Source organism: Symphalangus syndactylus, chromosome 13, assembly GCF_028878055.3.
Source record: "Symphalangus syndactylus isolate Jambi chromosome 13, NHGRI_mSymSyn1-v2.1_pri, whole genome shotgun sequence".
Lineage (NCBI taxonomy): Eukaryota > Metazoa > Chordata > Mammalia > Primates > Hylobatidae > Symphalangus > Symphalangus syndactylus.
This window is the reverse complement of record NC_072435.2, coordinates 11,930,046-11,946,885: the sequence shown is the minus strand read 5'-3', so window position 1 is coordinate 11,946,885 and position 16,840 is coordinate 11,930,046. Positions and strand designations below refer to the sequence as shown.

Genomic DNA, 16,840 nt, shown 5'->3' with positions numbered 1-16,840 from the left:
TGTGCCTGTCTTCGTCTTCAGAATTGAAACCCTAGGAGTACAGGACTGTGGCTTTCTTATTCACCACTGCAGCTCCGTAACTAAGAGAGCATCTGATACATATGTGTGAAGGGAATTGGTTAAATATAGACCACTAGGTCCAGTGGAGTCCACAGCCTATTCACTTCATGTAGTTTCCAAGAAACAAATGCTTCTCAACATATATTAATGAATGAGATATGGGCCAGGGTATCTGGTCTGGCTGGAGATGGCTTAACTTTGAGTTCACTTGAGAGGGTATCAATGTGAGCAGGAATGCTTTCACTCACTTCAAGAATTGCATGGTGTTGGCCGGGCGCGGTGGCTCTCGCTTGTAATCCCAGCACTTTGGGAGGCCGAGGCGGGCGGATCACGAGGGCAGAAGATCGAGACCACGGTGAAACCCCGTCTCCACTAAAAATACAAAAAAAATTAGCCAGTCGTGGTGTCGGGCGCCTGTAGTCCCAGCTACTTCGAGAGGCTGAGGCAGGAGAACGGCGTGAACACAGGAGGCGGAGCTTGCAGTGAGCCGAGATTGCACCACTGCACTCCAGCCTGGGTGACAGAGCGAGACTCCGTCTCAAAAAAAAAAAAAAGAAGAATTGCATGGTGTTTAGGGGGAAGAATCACCCCGCTTCTCTGGGGAGACATGAGGGCTCTGTGGCTCCTGTGGGCTCTCAAACTGTTGGAAGATGATTGCTAAACCTGAGTTTTCAGGTCTCCTAGTTATATTCATTTAAACTTATACATGATTTGTCACTATTTTAAGTTGTTTTTCACTGAAAAGTCAGTCTGAATATAGAGCCTTATTTCATTCAGATCAGAAAAACTGGGTTTTGGTAAAATCTGTTTATCTATAATTTTTAAGTAAGTACAATTTTATAAACCAGTTATTCCTAACTTGAGAGGCCTGGAGGATTTATTACAATGTGTATTTCAGGGCCACATCTGCAGAAGTTTTGATACAACATTTCCTTACTAATACCCCTGACAGCACATTTTAGCAGGCATCCTGTGTTATTCAGAAGCAGAACGTTTATGCACTACACTTTGGGAGAGAGAAGTGCATGTTATGTTACCATTTAAAGATGCCTGGTTCTTGTGGGGCAAATTGGCAAATGATTTATCTGAACTAATGGCAGAGTGGAATTTTAATACTTTAGGGTTTTCAGGAATCTTAGAGCTGTTTTCATTTGTCTCACACATACAGCCTGAACCTTGAAGACATTAATGAATTTGTCAGAGAAATTAAATTGGGCCAAAATTTACATTTCCAACCCATGTCTGTGCTCTTCATTCTAAAGCACAATGGCCTAGAGTCATATTTTAACCTCTAAGTTTCATCTTATTAAAAAATAAAATAAAATAAATAATTGTAAATACATGCATGTATTATACCTATATATACAATTTATATACATTACAATATTAATTTGAATTACACATGACATCACTAGTAAAGGCCAGTTACAGTTTAGACTGAGATAAGCCCTGTGAGAATTTACTAAGGTCAAAAAGACTCCTTTTAATAGTGACTCAGTGGCACCTACTCTAAGGACAAAGGCTCCAGTATGTATCCTAATCTAAGTTATTACTGAATGTGAGTCCTGTGATAGCTTCTAATGAAAATTTTCCATTGAAAAAAATCAATGTTAATAACTGGAACTCGAGAGCTGTAATGGGTTCTGCTGTGTTTTTCGGGCTTAGACTGTGTGCTATAATATGCTAAGAAGAGGAGTTGATGACCTGTGAGCTCTGGTCACTTCCTGATCTCATTTGACTCTTTGGTCTTTAGTTTTAAAAGGGTGATCAGAGAGGTTGCTTTATAATGGAGAAGTTGAACAAAAGGACCATCAACCTGCAGGCTCACTGGCACAGCGCAAGTTTCACCGGATAAGCATTTTAGTAAACAGGACTATTGCCAACAGCAATACTTGCAAGGAAGCTTTGTTACAGAGAGGATTTTTTTTTTTAAAGAAGCTGCTAGGAAAACTGACACTAGAAGCTAACTAGAGTCACTCTTTATAGATATCAATGAAATTGTAAGTCTGAAGACATTACTTACCTAGATACAGAAATGGACTTTATTTAAGAACCAACTTTATACATACCTAATATACCTAGGCTTGTTGATCAAGTTGGCTGGCTGGGGAAGAATAAAACCATCTAGAAGATCCACATGATGAGAGAAAGCATTCGGGGAGGGCAGACAGAGACATGATGCTGGCCACAGATAGAACCCAGAGACGCTCTGTGATTGAAGTAGTTCTAATACCTGGAAGCTTCGATTTGCTCTTATAACGTGTCTAAAGCCATTTAATTCAAGACTACCCTTCCTAGTTGGTACCTGTAGATGTAATGCATCTCCTAAGGTATTAGTCTAGGCTCCACCGGACAGAACAACTACCTGGAGGTAGGTGGTGGAGCCTCCGGACTCCGCGACACATTTCACAATGCTGTTTACTCCAAAACACTGGCCTTATTGAACTAATCTAGCTATTGGGTAAGACGAGAAGTAATACACGAACATTCTTAAAGTCTGTTCTCTTTTGCCTTGTGACCTTAAACATTTCAAAGACCAACATGAACACTATTGAATAGAATTGTGTTTCCATCGTCATAACTAATCTGAAAGCCTAAGTTATACCTCTTTCACTGCACATCCAATCTACTTTATGGGCAGAAGAGCACAATGGGCTCAGCTATGCAGGCTTTAGGAGTTATTTTAACCTTTAAAGAAAAATAGACACAAGTAAATGTACATACATAAAGTAGGCATTTTATATTTAATTTTTATTTTCATATGCATGAAAAGTGTGTTCCAAAAAAAGATTAGAGAAATCCATGGCATGTCTTTCTGGTTAATGTTACTTTATTTTTTGGTTCATCTACGCTACTACTTACAAGTTACTTGTTTTTTTTTTCATGGAAAATTTTTTTTAAATGAATTGATTTTACTTTTCATCAGCACAGTTGTTGACTAATACCAAAGTTAGTTAGAAGGTTATGATTTTTACATTTATAGAATGTCAGGGGCAGCATTTAGACAATACATCATAGTAACTTGGCATTTATGAAATATTAGTTTTCCAAAAACATGAACTCAGAGAGGAAGGTTACATTTTTTTAAATTATAATAACATTTTGAAAACCATCTGTCCTTTAAAATGTTACTAAAATATATATTGGAACTGGTGTTTTAGATGCCAGTCCTTCCTGAAGAGTGTTTTGAGATTTTTTTCAAATACTGCCTCAGTTCTATATAAAATAGAAAATATTCTGCCTTGTAAAATGACTACTGGATGTAGGTAAGAAGAAGTTAAGGAAATATTACATAAAAGTAGATTTGCAAAGATAATTTGCTGAAGGATTATTTACACTTTGATGAGTGGATCTGGATATTTTGATACTAAGTGAAAGTGGTTCCACTGGAATTAGAAGGGAATAGAGATCTGAAAGCAGGAGTGAAAAGAATGTGTGTAAGCCGGGCACAGTGGCTCATGCCTGACCTCAGGTGAGCCGCCCACCTCAGCCTCCCAAAGTGCTGGGATGACACGCTTGTTAAGTGGTACTCTAATTAATCAGTAACTTAAACCTCAAAAGAGATTCATTATGTACACAAAATTAATCTTGTGTAATCAAGTGTATAAGTAAAATTAATTGAAGAAATCAAAAAACGCAAGGTGGCTGACACCTGTAATCTCAGTGCTTTCGGAAGTCTAGGTGGGAGGATCCCTTGACTTAAAGAGGCTGAGACCAGTCAAGCAACACGGTGGGACCCCATCTCTGTAAAACAATTAGCCGGGGATGGTGGTGCGTGCCTGTAGTCCGAGCTACTTGAGAGGCTGAGGCAAAAGTATCGCTTGAGCCTAGGACTTGGAGTCTGCAGTGAGCTATGATCACACCACTGACTCCAGCCAGAGCAACAGAGGGAGACAATGAGAACACGTGGACACAGGAAGGGGAACATCACACTCTGGGGACTGTTGTGGGGTGGGGGAAGGGGGCAGGGACAGCATTAGGAGATACACCTAATGCTAAATGACGAGTTAATGGGTGCAGCACACCAACATGGCACATGGATACATATGTAAGAAACCTGCACATTGTGCACATGTACCCCAAAACTCAAAGTATAATAATAAATAAATAATAAACCACAAAACACTTGTAATTCCAAATCCAGATATATAAACCACAGGAATACTTAGATAAACACACGTTATACACACATATAGTATATGTATGATAAAATATACTTGTATGTTCAACTTGGGAAAGGTTGATGATTTTAGAAACAAACTAATAATTCTATTGCCTTGTGCTCTAATGATTTTCAATTTGAAGATTTATTTGGGATCAAATATTTGAGGCTCCATATACAAGACATCTTTCTTTCCCCTCTTCTCAGCACCATTTTTTGGCTGATTATTGGACTACAACTGGGAGATCTAGAACTAAATTCCTGCTTAGTGTTTACTTGTTCAGAGCATAGGCTTTGAAATCGTCCTGTTTTGCCTCAGTCTCCACAGTGGTACCTACTAACCTCATGACTAGGGGATCGTGTAGCATTTCTCTAAGCCTTGTTTTCTTAGCTGTGAAGTGGTAAATTGTGGAAGTGCTTTGTTCATAGGATTTCTGTGAAAACTGAATTGGGTAAAGAATGTAAGGCATTTAGCACAGTCAAATAACCTGGATTACAGTAACTTTTCAAGGAGTGTTTATTAGTACTTAAACTGTCATTGTCATCAAAATTCTGTTTTTACATATGAACTTAGAAATGCCATTGTAACCTTCTCAACTCATTTGGTCATTTAAAATAGAGAGGTTGAGTGAGGTGTTTCTTAAATTTCTCTTTAGCTCTGATACTATGTGTCTGACGTTAAGTAATGCAAAGTTGGTAATTAAATCTTCCCCTTTCGTGATGTAGGAGAAAGGCATAAAAAATTTCTGGGTGACTGGATTCCCTTGCAAGTTTATTAGAATTGTAATTACGTAGCATTTTGAATAAAGCGTTCATTCTGGAAATCATTAAGTTTATTTTTCTTAACTCCGTATTTTGTCAACTGTGGAAAAATTGGGATTTAGGAGTAACCTCTGATTTAAAATTCCACCTAGTAACCATCTAAATTGTAGTCTTGTAATTTCCTAACTTTGGTCTTGAAGGTGTTTATCATTCTTATGCGTTATTATACTGTATTATATATTTATGCAACATAAAATATATAGTTTTAACTATTGCACATGTTTACATATGAAAGGTGTAGTTTTGAACTTATCATTATTAAATTTGCTAATTTTGCTTCACTCTTCATTTTGGACACTTATCCATATTAGTACATGCAACTCAAGTTTATTCTTTTGAGCTACTGTATATCATTCAAATGTATGAATAAATAACCTTGCTTTGGTGGACATTTAAGTATTTTCATGTATCAGTATGAAAAACAGTTTCAAAATGAACATTCAAATATACATTGCATATATGTGTATAATATTTGTATATATGAAGGTTCCTGTGGGTCATATATCTGAAATCAAAATTACAAGTGTTTTGTACCTTCTATAATTAATTTTACTCTCAATTTTAAGTAAACAAGATTAGTTTTTGCACATGATGCATCTCTTTATTCAGTTAAAATTACTGACATAATTAGAATACCACTTAAAACTTGAGAATATTTTCAAGGGTATTTATGCAAAACTTACATAAATGTGTTGAAAAGTCCTTTTGTATATATGTAGAGATTACATGGTATGTTAAATTCATCAATTTGCCTAAATATCAAGTTATACTTAAGTAGTGTCCATACACCATGCTTTTGCTTGACTGAACTCCAATATGTATATCCGGAGTACTTTTTAACATTCATAGGTTAAGTGGCCTGTTTTGGAAAATGATATTAAAAATGTAATTCAGATGAATGCTTAAAGATTAAAAATGAATGAGCTTTCGTATTAATCATCAATATGACAACCCTAAAGGGAAGCATGATTTTCAAATATACCTCCTTGTAGGCAGGATAATTCAGAAATGCACAGTGCATATTAGATATGGGATTTGAGTCATAGTGTATTTCTCTAAGAATGTAATTTATTGTACTTTCACATCCACCCCACTGAATATGCAGAGTTTAAGATGCAATGGCCAGAAGACATGAGCGTGTCACTAGAAGGATGTGGACGTGGGCTCCGGGGCTGTTGATGATGACGGTGGTCTTTTGGGGTCATCTGGGGAATGGACAAGGCCAAGGTAAGTGCAAGGATTTTCTAATTCTTTGCGAGTTGGATGCGAATTTCACTTTGTGATGAAATTATGTTGAGTCTTTGGTTTGATGTTTAAGCAATTTGTTACAATCTTCCGTCAGGTTTTTGTTACAGGGCATTGTAATCTCTGCACCAGTTAAATTGAAATAGAATTAGGTGTGAGTAAATGCATCAAAATTGAAGCCATCTTTCTGAAATTGGCTTTTCTCTGTTGTAATTGATGATATGTATATATATGTGAGGTTTTATGAAGCCATATATATGCATGTGTCTCTGTTGTAGTTGGTGATATGTATATATATGTGAGGTGTTACGAGGCCATAAATATGCGTGTGTGTGGGTTTTGGGTGGGTGGGTGTGCCTGTGAGTTTGTGTGTGTGGTATTTTACAAGAACACGTAGCATATAAAGTTGTCGTGATTTTGAAGAAAAGTTTTTGGACGTTTGTCTGTTTAGGGTTTTTATGTTTTTGGATGTTTGTCTCTTTAGGGTTTTTATGTTTTACATTTTAAAATTTCAAGAACCTATTCTTAAAGGATGCGATGTTCTTTAGAAATTAAATGAAAAATGTGACGTTTCTCATTCTTCTGCCAAGTGTATTTAGGGGAAATTAATGAGAGAGTGGAGCTGCAAGGTTGTGGCATCCTGAAATGTCTGTTGGAGCGTAGAAAAAGGCCATAGATTTTGTAATAAGGCTTTCAATACTGATTTCATCAATAGCTGTATGGAGTGGTTTGTGCCAAATCTAGTATCTGTGAATGTATTTTGTGATAAGTATTGTATTATTTTTGGAGGTGTGTTGCCTGCTCAGATACAAATTGCAATTCTGTATTTTATGTGATAAAACATCCTGACATCGCTGAAATTTTCTTTTCCTTTCGGGGCAAGTATATTCGGCATTGATTTCCTGCATTTTCAAGGCTTGAAATGAAATCTGTGAGCAGGAAGTTTACAGAGTTATTTCAAGGGATAGGTATATTTCTCCAGATAAAATTGAAAGTGTGCAGTGTTATTATATAATTGTGATGAAGTTGAGCTTTGCTAGTTTGAAGTATCTAATAAAGTTTAACACTTTTTAAAAGATCCTTCAAAAAAAGCAGTTTTCTTGCCATATGTAATATTGTTCAATGAAGTTTTGAAATGAAATAGATATTTTTCAAAACCACAAATGCATCTGTGCCTTTATATGAACAGTTGTATATACATGTAAGCAGATAATACATTTTGTTAATTAAGATCAGCTTTGATTTTAATTTTTCTTTCCTGTCATTCAGAATTTGTATTTGCATCTAATAGAATTCTCATTTTTCTTTTTTGTGATAAAACTAATATAAAATATATTCAATACACATAGTAGTTTTTTTCACCAAAGGTCTGAAACAAGAATATGTAGACAGTAGCTACGTTGGATTTCTGTGGCTATAAGAGTTGTCTATTTCTCTGGTAATGTGTAGAATTACTAAAATGCAGCATGACAACTGTTTCTCTGTAATAGCGATCCAACATGACATGTAGTATTACACAGGGTTGCTAAAACCTTCCTCTGACCATCATTTCCAGTAATTGTGGCTTGTTTTAGATGAGGAATAGGTTATTAGATATTTAAAATATTTGAGAAAAATAGGTATCTTCTCTCTTATTTGCCCAAACCCTTTTATTTACTCAATATTGATGGCTCAAGTATTCTATCTTTCACTAGGGACAATCATTTATTAAAAAATGGCCTGAAATCAATTCCAAGTCTAGCTGTAGTGAAGCTTCTAGTGGGAAATGCAAATTAAGTAATTTGTTTTCTTTCTAAAAGGATAAATTAAAATAGACAATGATTCAAAGAACACAACAACTTAATAGAAAACATAATGGAATGCTTTGATATTATGATTCAGGGAATTTTGCTTCCTTTGTGGTAGCTAGATTGAGTGAAGGAGATTGCTTAGGTATAATGAGCAAATCTTATAATTGCAAGTATAACCCAAGCTGCATATCATCATTTAGCTCAATAAGCCTCATTAAATATTAAATATTACCTTTTAACTTTTATGCAATTAAGCAGAATTTAAAATTAAAAGTTTTAAAAATTAAAGTTTTTATTACTAAGTATCTTTTAAAATACAAATCTCACAGCTCCTTATTGTCAAGAAAAGAACACATGAAAATTTATAAATAAGGTTTTCTCTCTATTAAGTTTACAGTCTTGCATGAAATACTGGTTATTGGGACCCACCATATCCAAGATTATGATTAAGTATCAATGAATTATGACTCTTGCAGCAAATATGCATGCAAATGTTATAAGATTATTTTCACATTATTTCACATAATTTCTTAAGCATAATAGGATAAGTAAATTATAGTTTCTACACAAGCTCTTCCTATTTATGAATAGACCATGTTCTAAATGTTTCAGTCATTGGGGAATCCCAATGTCATATTTATGAATGGACCATGTTCTAAATGTTTTAGTCATTGAGGAATCCCAATGTCATATTTATGAATGGACCATGTTCTAAAAGTTTCTGTCATTGGGGAATCCCAATGTCATATTTATGAATGGACCATGTTCTAAATGTTTCAGTCGTTGGGGAATCCCAATGTCTTATTTATGAATGGACCATGTTCTAAATGTTTCAGTCTTTGGGGAATCCCAATGTCATATTTATGAATGGACCATGTTCTAAATGTTTCAGTCGTTGGGGAATCCCAATGTCATATTTATGAATGGACCATGTTCTAAATGTTTCAGTCGTTGGGGAATCCCAATGTCATATTTATGAATGGACCATGTTCTAAATGTTTCAGTCGTTGGGGAATCCCAATGTCATATTTATGAATGGACCATGTTCTAAATGTTTCAGTCGTTGGGGAATCCCAATGTCATATTTATGAATGGACCATGTTCTAAATGTTTCAGTCGTTGGGGAATCCCAATGTCATATTTATGAATGGACCATGTTCTAAATGTTTCAGTCATTGGGGAATCTTCCTAGAGAAACCATGTGAGAAATTGTAGCTAAGCTCAAAAAATGGAAGGCAAAAATCGATTTAACGAGGAATGTAGATTAATGTCATAGTATTATCGCAACTGTGTGCAACCACTACTTATAAACAATGATAGAAGAAATGAAGTCTGAAATCTGAATTCCAAATAAGAATGTAGGGCCATTATCCGTCTTGGACCCTTAGGGTCAAAATAAGAGAAAAGGGATGAATGGTGAGTTGGAAGTAAGTCAATGATCCTTGTCAATTTTTTGTATCTGTCAAGAAAAGCATCTGCTTGAGGACATCCATTTTCCTACTTCTGAATTACAGAATAATAGGTGCTTATCCTGAATGTGACATTCCCTGACGTGGACTCTGTGTCTTTGCTGCTTAGGTGGTGTGTGCATGAGAAAGTGCTTAACATCTGGAAACGGAGACAATCCTTAGAAAAAGATATTCATGAATTTTAAAAGGAAATATACCTACGATGGAAATAAAACAAATAGCATAAATATCTAGCTGTATTTTGTCTTTTTGGTAACTATTACAATATATACATTTTCAAACAACTAAGTTCAGCACTGACTTTGGGAGAATCTAGATAAAACTGAACTGACATATAATAAGCATTGGTGTAATTAATAGCACAGCGGGCAGAACCATGGGGGTATTTCCTGAGGAAGAGGGACTATAGAGAGGCAAAAGAAAACCCAGCTCATTCTGGGGAGTGCCAGGAGCAGTTATTATATTCAGAACTGAGAACTTATTTCTGACTCACCAACCCATAGTTCTGGCTGAAGTGCAGTGGTGCAGTCATAGCTCATTCACAGCCCCAAACTCCTGGGTTCATATAGTCCTCTCATCTCAGCCTTCTAGTAGCTGTGACCACAGGTGTGCACTACTATGCCCAGCCAGTTTATTTTATATTTTATTTTCATTTCATTTGTAAAGACTGGGTCTTGCTATGTTGCCCAGGCAGGTCACAAACTCCTATCCTCAAGCAGTCCTCTAACCTAGGCCTCCCAAAGTACTGAGATTACAGGCATGAGCCATTGCACCTGGCTCAAAAATATTTCTGTCTTAATGGCTTTAACAAAGAAGTGCTATTTTGGGGATATATACAATGGTGTGCTGTTTGGGAGTGACAAAAAAATAATTATAAGAAGAATGGAACGAATATGTCAGTATGTTTTCAAAAGCAAGTTAGCCCAAGTTTTTAAACAAGCATAATTTTAGAGTTTTTGTAACTAACTTAGGGTTTAAATGTAGCAAAAATTTTAAACATTATCATGAATACACAGAAAATTTTAATCAATTTGGTTTCCACGATGAATTTACATGCTTAAATTCCTCACTTCAATTTGCTGCTCGATATGAGAAAGTTTGAGATTTTGAAGAAGCAAGTGGTTCTTACAAATGTAGCAAACTTAAATTTTGAGGACAATTTAATTTAACTTCCATTTTTATGACCAGATTTTGAGTCAGCTGTTAAGCATTCAAAAAATAAAATCTGATAATATCTGGCAATTCCAATTTTCAGTTTTATTGATCTTCACCATGAAATAATATAGAAGGTAAGGGGCAAAATTTTGGAAAAGCAGATCACTTGTTGTCCTATTTAGCAGGTTCTCAAATTATGCCATCTTGGAATCATTACAAGTAATTATACGAAGACAATATCTTGTGTTTTGTATTTCATTGTTACACATCCAATTGTTCTCTAGAGATATCAGAGAAAACCCACTCAAGAAGGGAAGGTTAGATAAACAGCCCTCTCTCTCTCTCTCTGTCTTTGCCTCCATTTGGTTCCTTATGTTCATTTCTCAGTGCATTTCAGTTACTTTTATTTTCCCTTCATTTTCTCTTTCATTCCAGAAGTTTAAGTGATTGCATAATTCTTTTGACGGCTGAAGGTAGTATCCGACTTTGAATGAAAGGTTTACAGCTACAGCTTTTCAATTAGAAAATCTCAGATAATGTGATCTATGAGTTTTAATATCTTAGGATCTCGACCAGTAAGGAATAATCACTTTGAAAAACCTTGATGCTACCTAGAGTTTGTGTTTTGTGAGGTTGCTTGGTAAATTATTTTCATTTGATAATTGAATATTGCTTCAAGAGAGGTGAGCTCAGACATTTGGCAATGAATATTGAATGTGTATTCCAAGAGACATGACCTTAAAATATCATCAAGCTAAGTAGTAGTGAAATTGAACTCTGCTGTATAATAGAAGTCAGTGTTTCTTACATCTTTGTGACATATAAATATTTTTACATTGTGGTAGATAATAATTTGTATGGGAACATTTAATTGAATTTAATTTATCCTATGGCAGAATTATGTTGCATAGGTCATTTTAGTTTTTGATTTAAGCATCTTAAAATTATAAATGCAAATACTCAACACGTAAAACCCACATGAATACACACTCCCAAACATTTGAAATCCTAACAGTCATTTCCAACAGCTTTTTCCCACAAAAGAAGTCAGCTCTTCTTAGAGATGACATGCATTCCCATAGCTTGAGAGGTGCACAGTATAAGGTAAACAGAGAAAGGATTACAGCAGTTTAAGAATACCAGCGGATTTACTTTATAGACAATAGACTTTTGAATTACTTGTCTTCAAAATTTGGTTTCTTGAGAAAATTATCTGTGTAGATTAATCATGCATTTCAGATACTTTCCAGACATCTGAATGTTGTTTTCTTAAAAGTAGCCAGCACGCCTTTTTATGCAGTCTGCATGGGAGATAGTAAGAGATGTGTATGCTGTATATCTACTAGTAGAGATTGGTTTTTGAGTGCTTCCTTAAAAAATTATTTTTTCTGAAGAAAGGGATTTCTTTTTTATAATTTAGATTAGATGATTTTAAATGTTTTTAGGTTTTAACCTCTCTGATCATCAGGGTCATTGCCATGGAAAAAATGCAAGTTATAGCATATTTCATTTTTATAAGGAAAGAAGTTGATAATTTAGACTTTTTTCTTTTACTAAATTGAATTACATCACTCAATATTTGGATGGCATTAATTCACAATAGCAACAAAAAAATCTTACTATTCAACAAAATAAAGTATGATTTCCTTCACATTTAACTTAATTTGTTCTTTAAAACATCTCCTAACGAAGGTTTTCTCATCCTCTGAAGCTGAATTTATTTAGGAAAAAATATTTTAAACACCATCCCAAGTGATATAACTATTTTTATTGAGCTTTGATGTTCTATTTGAACATATTTGAAGACTGTACAAGCACTCAATTTAGAATTAAGATTTTATTTGGAGATTTTGGTTGTATTTGAAATCTGTTGTGGAATTAAACATGAAGAATATGTCAATTTACTAGATGTCATTGTCTATGACATATTTTAGTCTTATCTTTCTGCCTATATGTAAAGAGGAATAGAAATAATTGGTATAAACAGGAAAAAAGAAGTAAAGTGGTAGGATCAGATGTGAGAAATATATAAGCTAAGATACTCTTTTTTTGTTTGTTTGTTTTTTGTTTTTGTGAGACAGAGTCTTGCTCTGTTGCCCAGGCTGGAGTGCAGTGACACAATCTTGGCTCACTGCGGCCTCCACCTCCCAGGCTCAATGGTTCTCCTGCCTCAGCCTCCTGCGTAGCTGGGATTACAGGTACGCATCACCACACCCGGCTAATTTTTGGATTTTTAGTAGAGACTAGGTTTGACCATGTTGGCTAGGCTAGTCTCAAACTCCTGACTTCAGTTGATCCGCCCACTTCAGCCTCCCAAAATGCTGGGATTTCAAGTGTGAGCCACCAGGGCCAGCCTAAGCTAAGATATTCTAGAAGCTAATAATAGTAAAATATAATGTAAATTGTTTAAAATTAATCTGTATATGAAATTTTTTCTAGGACTTTCCTGCCAGAAAAGTAGGAATAGAATGGCAAAAGGAACGAGGTTCCTTCTACAAGTAGGCACACATCCTATTTCACTTTATCCTGTGATCAGTCTCATAACCATCTCCTGGTGTGAAGTGCTAAAACTGTGCTTTAAGAATAACTTAAGTCCTTTATGTACAAACTAAAGTATGAGAGCCTGAACCTTGGAAACCAAGAGATTCCAAAAAGCCTTATGTGTGAGACTGGGTGCCACAGATCTTGGCAGAAATTACTGCTTATTCTTAATTCTTATTGTTCCTTTCTAGCACTTCAATTTATAATGCCAATATCTACCTCAGCCTAAAGACAAGCTCTAGAATCACTTGTGTTATTTATTACATTTCTTTTAAAAAACTCATGAATTACACATGAATTTCAAAGTTGCCAACTGAGATTCCAAGGACTTAAAAAAGAAAAAACGTGGCACCTTTCCATTATAAAGGCTGTACGCAGTCTTCATAGTGTTTGTCTTTAAGGGACAACATGCCTCATCCATCAGCAACTTTTCTTCCTTAAATCATCATATCTTGCCTAAAAAGGTTTTCTGAAAACTAAGATTTGCAGATTGTTATATCACATCTTAATCTACGTATCAACTTTAGCATTATCAAAGCATGAACTGTTCTGGGTTTTCATAGTTAATTATGTTTGTGGTAATAACTGGGATGCAATTGTTTTTCTTCTGATGATTTTGTACTTGCTTTTCTTATGGTAACTTCTGATGCTTGTTTGTAAGATCTTCCTCTCTTTTCTCCATCTGGTTATCTTCTTACCTTCTGTCCTTTAACTCAGATGTCACCCACACTGTGTGTCTTTCTGGATTGCTTCTTATTTAACTGTTGCTTCTCATAGTTTACATACCTCCTCCTGTACCACACTATCAATATTTCTCAAGCTGCACTATATGCTGGGTTGTGTCTTTATTTATTTATAAGTTCCTTGATAATTCAGACTATATATTAGTATACTCAAAAAATACTTATGAAGTGTTTACTTTGGGTCAGGAATTATTGAGTGAAGGAAATTGACCAAAACTCTGCCATCATGAGGCTCGCATTCTAACTTAGGGAGACAGATAACAGACAATGAGCCACATAAATATGCAAAGTATCGTAAGTTAGATGGTAAAAGTAATCCTGGATGGGGATCAGATAATTTTGATAGGATAATTTTTAACTGGGTAGTCAAGAAAGGCCGCACAGAGAAGATGGCAATTGGAAGAACAAGGTGGTGAGAACTGCTGAGTCTGGAGCAAACACACAATTTGGAGTAGTAGAAGATTCCAGAAGTAACAGAATAGAGGCGAAGAAGTGGGAATTGTGTGGAGTCTTTTACTTGCTGTTGTAATGACCTTGGCTATGCTTTGAAGTGAGGTGGAAAGTTGGCAGGGACCTTAGTTTTCTTTTTAATAATTCACTATGAATTTTGAACGGTCACTATTAAAGACTCAATAATTTTGCTTTATTACTCTTGCAATTGACTACAAAAGAGCGTATTGAAGAAATGTTAAATTCTAATTTAACTGATTGAAATAGGTTTTTATCTTTTTATATTTCTCATCACTGAATATCTCATTTTTAATTAGTTTGAAAGCATTCTAAGATAGTGAGCCAATGCAATTTAGCATAATGCATAACTTATTATTCATCAGATTTAGGTATTTAACCGAGGATGCTAATTAGGAAAGTAACTTGTTCTGTTGGATGATTTTGATAAAGCTACTTTCAAATGATTATCACATCCATTGATGTCATATTAAGTTGTGTTTCTGGAAACCAAATTTAGGCAGTGGTAATGAGCTAATATCTCTAAGTGGATACTTTTTATCTCTACAGTCAAGGATACTTGAAAGTGGAAAAACATACTGGCTTCAAGTCTTGGGAACTAGGACTTACCGGAAATGTGTGTGTTTGTTTTGTTTCCTGGTGGAATTGTCTTCTCGGAAAGATGGTGTTTCCTTTTCAATCGGAAAAAATTGATCCTATGCTACTTTACTTTAATGCTTTGCTTTTGTCAAAATAGTGTTTTCTTAGGAAAATTAACCTATCATAATATAATGAAAAGAGAAATGCTGAAGACACAAAATGATGTCCATGTTAATATTGAGTAGGAAGCATCAAGGGACATGAGAAGAGGGAAGCGAAGAGAGGGAGAAGAGAAATTTATAGTGTAACAACAATTAGTAAAAAGGATTAGCATATACATGTAGTCAATAAGTCAATAAATGGTTGTTTATAGAAAGCCTACCAGGCACTAGGGGATATAGCAGTGAAGAAGGCAAAGACACAATTGGCTATACTGTAGTGAGGAGGGAAAGAGGAGGAAGACATACAAATACCTAAACAAAGCAATGGTGTGAAGGGCTATAAAGTACACTACTACGAAGAAGATTACATGTGATAACATGGCTGAGTAAAACTGTCAAGGAGGAAGGCACTGATCTGGCTGTAGGTATTTCAGAGCATTTTTCTCTCTGAGGAGGTAATATTTCATTTGAGAGTTGAGTGAAGACAAAGAGGAAGGTACTTTGAAGATCTGGGGTGCTCTGAGCAGAAAGAAGGGCAGATATAAAGATTCTGTAATTTAAAAAGAGAGCTTGATAGTTTCTTACAAAGAAAAGAAGGCCGGTTTGGCTGGAATGTCCATGAAGGAAGAGCATGGAGAGAGATTACATGAGTGTTCTCAGGGACCAAATCTAGATCTTATATCAAAGTGTGAATATAAATTAACTACATTGAGAATTGTATGATGGATGTGTGATACGATGAGGTTAGCTCTTAGGAGGGTGTACTATTGTGGAAGGGTACAATAGTGAAGGAAGGGGGTTCATTTAGCTGACTATTGCACCTGTCCAGTTGAAGGATGATGGTAGTTGGGATTATGAGTGTAGCAATAAAGTTGGAGAAAATCAGTTGAGATTGGAAGTTGATTTGAAGATGATTGAATTTACTGAGCAAGAATTATATCAAGGTATTTGGATTTAGGGACATGGGGGATTATGGTCACTTTTAGTGATATGGCAAAGTCTTGATGACATGAGGCAGTTTGCAAGTGACAGAGGTGTGGGTATGTGCGTATGTGTGATTGATTTTACATTTTTTAATCTTAAATTAAGACGCTAGTTAGAATCCAAGTGGAGACATCAAGTAGGCACTGACAAGTTGACTTGGCTAGAGATGTGAGTTAGATCATCGTAGCCTATAGAGCATGCCTAAAGTCATGAATCTAGGTGAGGGGTTGGAAAACTATTATAGCCCATGAGCCAGATCTGGTCTGCCACCTATTTTTGTATGGCTCATGAGTTATAAGTACGTGTGGCATTTATAAGTCTAAAATGTAAAATACAGGGAAATTTTTCAGCAGGGAATGTTCCATAAATTTGCCTCTTGGCAACACAAAGCCTGCAATATTTACTATCTGGCTCTTTGTCAAAAATGTTGCTTACTCCTGATCTGTATGAAACCCTATGAGGAGAGAGTGTTGATAGAAGAGAGAGAAGCATCATAGTGGAAATTAAAATTATGTCAACTGAAGTGTGTAGGGTAGAGAATTTAAGCCTGAGTATAACAGTAAGAGATTAACAGTAAATTCATTATCAGCGTGATCAATGAAACCTTTGGGGGCAAAGAGGAACTATCTTCGTCACACCTTTCACTCACTCATAGAAAGAT

General features: G+C 35.4%; 1 long non-coding RNA gene across 2 annotated transcripts in view; it reads left to right on the top strand.

Moving 5' to 3' along the window:
* Positions 1 to 16,840, top strand: part of LOC134732092 (uncharacterized) — a 399,240-nt gene that overhangs the window by 313,929 nt on the left and 68,471 nt on the right. For both annotated transcript variants that reach the window (XR_010115015.1, XR_010115016.1), the window contains exon 2: positions 6,150 to 6,271. This is a non-coding gene — a long non-coding RNA (uncharacterized lncRNA). The remainder of the gene's footprint in view (positions 1 to 6,149; positions 6,272 to 16,840) is intronic.